Source organism: Megalops cyprinoides, chromosome 8 (genome assembly GCF_013368585.1).
Source record: "Megalops cyprinoides isolate fMegCyp1 chromosome 8, fMegCyp1.pri, whole genome shotgun sequence".
NCBI classification, from domain to species: Eukaryota; Metazoa; Chordata; class Actinopteri; order Elopiformes; family Megalopidae; genus Megalops; species Megalops cyprinoides.
This window is the reverse complement of record NC_050590.1, coordinates 14,109,527-14,115,580: the sequence shown is the minus strand read 5'-3', so window position 1 is coordinate 14,115,580 and position 6,054 is coordinate 14,109,527.

Below are 6,054 nucleotides of genomic sequence, written 5' to 3'. Positions count from 1 at the left end.
GGGGGCCAGATTCCAGTGTGCACAGGGGGAAAGGGAGGCCAGCCCCAGGGCAGCGAGGAGCACAGAGGAGACACAAGGCAAAAGGTTACACATGGCCTCCGAACAGTGCTCTTTTGTGAGCCCCTTGTTAATAGAGCTGCCTCATTTTTAATCATATTAAACATTCACAAAGCACTTCTGCAAAATGTGCATTCAATGCCATTAATTTCATCTGTTGGAAGAAAATAAAAGAGACACGGTGGGGGGATAAAGTCAAGTCCAGTTCTCTTTTAACACTGGGTTTATACAAGGATTTAGAGCCCTTTTGGCCCCCCTGTTTAAAAGGGAAATGTGGACAGCAGTCTCCCCGCTGCTCTGTCAGGTACTACTCATGCACCTCACTTTATTTCCAGACCGAGTGAGTATTGACTTAGCAGACGGTTGGTTTTCATCTCTTTTGCACTCTTAAGTTGTAAGTCAAAGTGTTCCACTTGTCAAGTCAGTTTCTGCAAAAAAAGAAGGATCTCTATTTTTTCAGAAGGGTACAGTCAGGCCCCACACAAGCCACAAGCAAGTTATTTTTGAAGCTCTGTTTCTAGTTTCCAAGGGGGAACTGTTGTCAAGGAAAAAGGATATAGGGATGAAGGGTCAACCTTCAATCGTTTCCTTAGTAAATACCACCCCGATCTCAGGGGGCCAATAGCAGTTACGTAAAATTATAGACTTCAGCTTTTACCAGCAGGTTGTGCCTGCATGTCACAGAGCACGTACAGTCCAACCATAGTTCCACATACTAGAGGAGGAAGAATGCATGAATTGTGTGAGAACTGGACAGTGTACATGTTTGATGTGAGATTTTGTGTGTGTGTGTGTGTGTGTGTGTGTGTGGTTGTGTATGTGTGTCTGCATGTGTGCAATGCAAAGAGAAAGACATAAGGCTGTTCTAGACTCAGCCTCTTCAGTGCAGCCATTCAAATGACTCAGCCAGATCTTTTATTGGGTTTGAGAGGGTGGCTCACTCCCAACAGTTCAAACACCTGCTGTGTATGAAAGAAGTCTGAATCATCCGGAAGCTTCACAGTGGTTCAGACTCACTGAGAGATGAAACACTGTGAACATTGGTGCTGGATGGGAAAACAGGGGAACATTTCTCAAAATCAGCAAGAAAACCAAAGGCATGTTTCTGACTCAGCCCTGCATCTTTTTCCACCACTAATTATGGGGATTTGTCGTCCAGGGGTATGGGAGGGGAGGGGGGGCACCAACATGTTCAACATGTTTTTTTAATTCAATTACTGATCACCATATGCACTCTGTCCTCTGTGTTTTAAATGTAAATTACAAAAGCCAGGAAAGGAAGTGCCTAGTTTGTGACATATAACACGGTTCTCCAATTTCCTTGTGCCCTTAAAGGAACTTGATGCTACCTGAGTTCCATTTTCTTGTGTAACAGTAGTTGCATTTACTAGTGTCAGAATTGCCAAGGCACTTCATTAATATTGCTATGCACATCAAGGATTAAAAATGAAATTCTGTATCCCACAGGATCTCTGTTTTTCATAGTCATGAAAATATTATTTTCTCTGGCATTCAAATACAGTGATCATTATCGTTCTTTTAACTGTTGGTGATACATGGTATTTTCTAAAAACTGCTGTGAAAGGCCATATGACTTTACAACCTCACTCTCCTCTGCGATACTACATCAATTTATATATAAAGTATCATTCTAAACCATAATATTGAGTGGAAATAAACATAATAAACAACAAAAATGGTATTAAATATAGTGCATTACTTGGAAATTATCCAGTTAAAATTAGTCAGATCCACTTGAACTAGTTCAACTTTCATTTGTTTCTACTAGCTCATCTTCCATATGAAAATGAAGTATACTGTTATATGCATATATTAATGTATTGTTCAACCCAAGATTTTATTACAAATACATTTGAACAGGAGATTGTCTGTGTCAGACGCGTTCTCACCTACTGGAAATACTCCGTTTGGTTTAGGTGAGGGGCAGCGCTTGGGGAGAGTGTGCAGGAGGCAGGACATGATGCAAAAAAGTACACTGCAGAAATCGCAGTGGCTGTATTGAAAACTGCCTACTGCATACTGTGTAATGCGTACTACACAAGTATATACTGTATACTGCATGCTATTTTTCAGTGTAGTACCCAGTATGCGACCATTAATGATTACATTTGTAATATGTTATATTGTCTCGTGAAATCATTGCAAGTGTAGAAATGTCAAGATTTCTACGTGATATTTTCCAGTTAGATGCCACTTGCATTCTCACGAATGAAAAGTATTGACGAGTTCATGAAAAGTATTTGCAAGTTGCAGTATTTTCAGGTTTTTTCTTTTCAATATCTTACCTTTCGGTGGTACAGGCACGTAATGTGGCACGGAGGAGGAGAAGGCGAACATAGCCATTGTACTTTTGGGTAGCCTATAAAAAAAAAATCACACATACCCATCCAAATGGTGCTACCGGTACACATAATTTATTATTAATTATACATTTATTATAACAGGAAGGTAAGTTTTTGTTGTTCGCTATGTAATGTTAGGTCACCAGTTCACCTATCTCACTATACCTATCACTATTACTTAGCTACAGCTTAACTAGCTGCTAACCAGATAATAAACTACTAATCAACATTATTAATCATCGTAAGAGACAAGTTTTGGCAGTATAGCTATAGCTACCTATCTCTTTAACGATCATTGGACTCAATATAGCATGTATTTGGACGTATCCACAATGTCAACGAAAGAGTGGAAAGCAATATACAGGTACGCAGGAAAGAGTACGAAGCAGATGTTTGTATTCTTCCGGTTTCGCGCCAGTCACATGATAGAAAGATAAAAACGTCATCAACATGCCCACTCTCTCCCCGTGGATTCTCCAGTACATGATCTGTTCTATTCACACATGGACTCAATCCGACATTAGACAGAGTTTTTACTAGGGCTGGCAGAGTGAAGTCCGTCTCATGTTCAGTCCGACTGATTCGGACATTTGCGTTCTCACATACAGCTCCTCCGGGTAATAGCTAGTTAAGTTCTGGCTTTCAGTGCATGTCTGAAAGGGGCTTTAAATGGTGGGAGCCGCAAACGTTGGCCTCTACTACGCCAGCACAGCCTCCCCCAATGGATCCGCCTGCCACAGACAACCAGGACACCGGGAGTACAGGTACAAAAACTTTATTTTTTAAAAGTGCCACAATTTCATAAATGGATGGCTCATGCTCTGCAGACTTCCCCTCCTAACCTTCCTCTACCCCTTCACTACAGTGGCCCTTCCCTCGTCTCGTCCTCCCACCACGAGAGCCCAGTTACCAGAAGTGAGACTATCACCCACCCACTACCCCCCCTACCCCCCCACCCACACACACACACACACACACGCACGCACGCACACACACACACACACACACACACACACACACACACACACACAGCACCACAAGCCTAGGCACACTGCAATTAAGATTAAGTATCCCCGTGCACACTCACGGGCTTTCACATCAGGGACCTGGGCCCAGATCCGAGTACACCTCACCCCAAAGTACAGTTTGTTTGAATAGTTTGAATAGTGTGAACACTGTGTACCGTACCCAGGCATGGATCAACGAACCTTTCCCGGGTCCACTTGAAAAGGTGGTCTCGAGTACGGTTCATGTGTACTCGGGTACAGTTCGCATCAAGTATGAAAACCAACTGTAAAAAAACACGGAAGTGGACTGCTATTTAGAATGTAAATGTGAAGTGTACTCTTTTTCTTCTTTGTGTTTATTGGTGGATCGCAAACCAACTAGGTGCTGTTTCGGAGTGTGTAGATACGTAAGTGTACTCGGGTACAGAACAACATTACTAATGTGAAAACTGACCAGCGGGGGAGTGGAGAGAGGGGGCAATCGTACTCAGGCAGGGTACGAAGCAATCCTAATATCCCAAGTACCTAATATGAAAACGCCCTCACACACACCACACGGTGACCACTCTCCGACTCGTCTCCTGCGCCAGCGACAGAGGCGAGACCCCTCTCAGCCGCCCAAGGGGGGGTACCCACACCAGGGAGGAGGAGGTCCACTCATGCACACACACACACGCAAAAAGAAAAAAAAGGGTGGGACGCAACTCGGCCCCGTGCCTGTACGCTGGGCCTCGCTTGCACCCCAAAATAAAACAAAATCCAAACAAAACAAGGGACAGGGTGCCGCTGGTGTTCTTGGTCCTGACTGCTGCCTCCAGACGCTGGTGTTTGCTGCTCATCCTCCTTGTGTAGCCCTGGAGCAGGAACTTCGACCGCACCGGGGGGGGGAAGACACATACGGACACATCACCCTCACAGCCTTAAAAAGGGTACGCACACATACCACAATATCGCCGTCAGTCACGTCCCTTACTGCGTGGAGACACCGCCCCTCCCGGGATTTCCCCCAAATTAAACCAAAAGGAAACAAAAAGGAAACGAAACAAAACATCATTAACAAAAATACTTGCAAAGGAAAAAGAAACCCAGCCAAAACCATGAAACAAACTGAAACCAAAAACAACCAAAAAAGACAATGAAAAATAATCAAACGAAACAAAAATAATTCCCCCAGTAAAACCAGCTAGGTGAGCCTTCCTTTCCTCGTGCCATCCATCCCCCGACTGTCTGAATTGTACCCTTTTTATACCTACATCTACACAACTCAGAACAGCCCCAAGCTCCGTCAATTTGGCGGAGGCAATCTTTCAATAACCTTGGCTCAACAACGCACCTGCGGTTCTTACTTAATATCCCGAATGAGAGGCTCAAACAACAGTGGCAACTGTCAGCTTACTTCCTGACATAAACACATTTAACATTTAAAAACTATTCATTTTGGCTATGTGACAATGATCTCACCCATTTTTATTAGAAAAATATATAGTCATGTGTTTGATATGTTATCAGCATGTATTACAGTATGGAGGGGTAACTAGCAAGCTATTTCTCAGAAAAACACTGTGGCATTACTTCGATAATGTAGTTAAAAACCATGTCCAGCTGGAAAGTCATCTAAATGTACATGAAGCCTATGTTTGAACAATTAATTAGCTGGGTTCTCCCTTAGTGATGTGAGAAAGAATTTACTTCATAAACCTTCACAAGTTCACAGATTTGTTTACCATTGAGCACGTTAAGGAATGCCAAGAAATAAAATATATGGCTGGATGCCCTGCATGTCTATGCCTGTCAATGGCCAGAACTAGCTGAATTAAGATGACTCCTCAAAAGTTGCAATTTGGGACTCTAGAGTGGATCACACAGTGAAAGCACGTCTTGTTCCAAGCAAACACTAAGCCCTAATGCCAAGGTTCAAAACCTCTTTGTTGTGTGTCTGGGAGCCCAAAGCAGCAGAACACATTGGCTTTCACACCTTTTCACCACCTTTCTCTACCATGACCCTGCCTAAACTTAACAGCAGGCTTTCCTTTCCTTACAACCTACTCTGTCTCTCAGTTCCACTTGGCTAAAATTCCTTGAAGGACAACTCCTTGAAGGACAAGGGACAGCTGTGAGGTGCAGTGGAGGGTAAACAGCCATATAAGTGATGTTTAAAGTTTTTGATTTTACAATAGAGAACATCTCCCTTCACATCATGCAGTAGTTGTGTTCCTGCCTGCCTGCCTGGAGAATATAGTATACTGCCATGCACTCACCTTCTGGGATGGTCTGGGACAGGACAGTGCTCAGTGCATCTTAGAATGCATCAGTGTCCATTTTGAAGTCTTTTTCCAGGCAGAGGAAGCTCTTCAGGACATCAAAAACCTATCGTTGCTCTAGACCCCACTTGAGTCTAACATTCTTCTGGGTAAGTTGCTTAAGGGGGCTGCAACCATTGCAAAGCCTTGGATGCACCGACAATAGCATGCTAAGCCTAGGAAGGCTTACAGTTGCCAGAGATTTCTAAGAACTAGCTCATGCCAGACAGTGGTGACCTTAACTGTCTCTGTGGCTATACCCCTTCCACTCACTAAATAGCAAAGGAAGGGGACCTTGCACAGCAGAAGCTAACACTGTTCAGGATA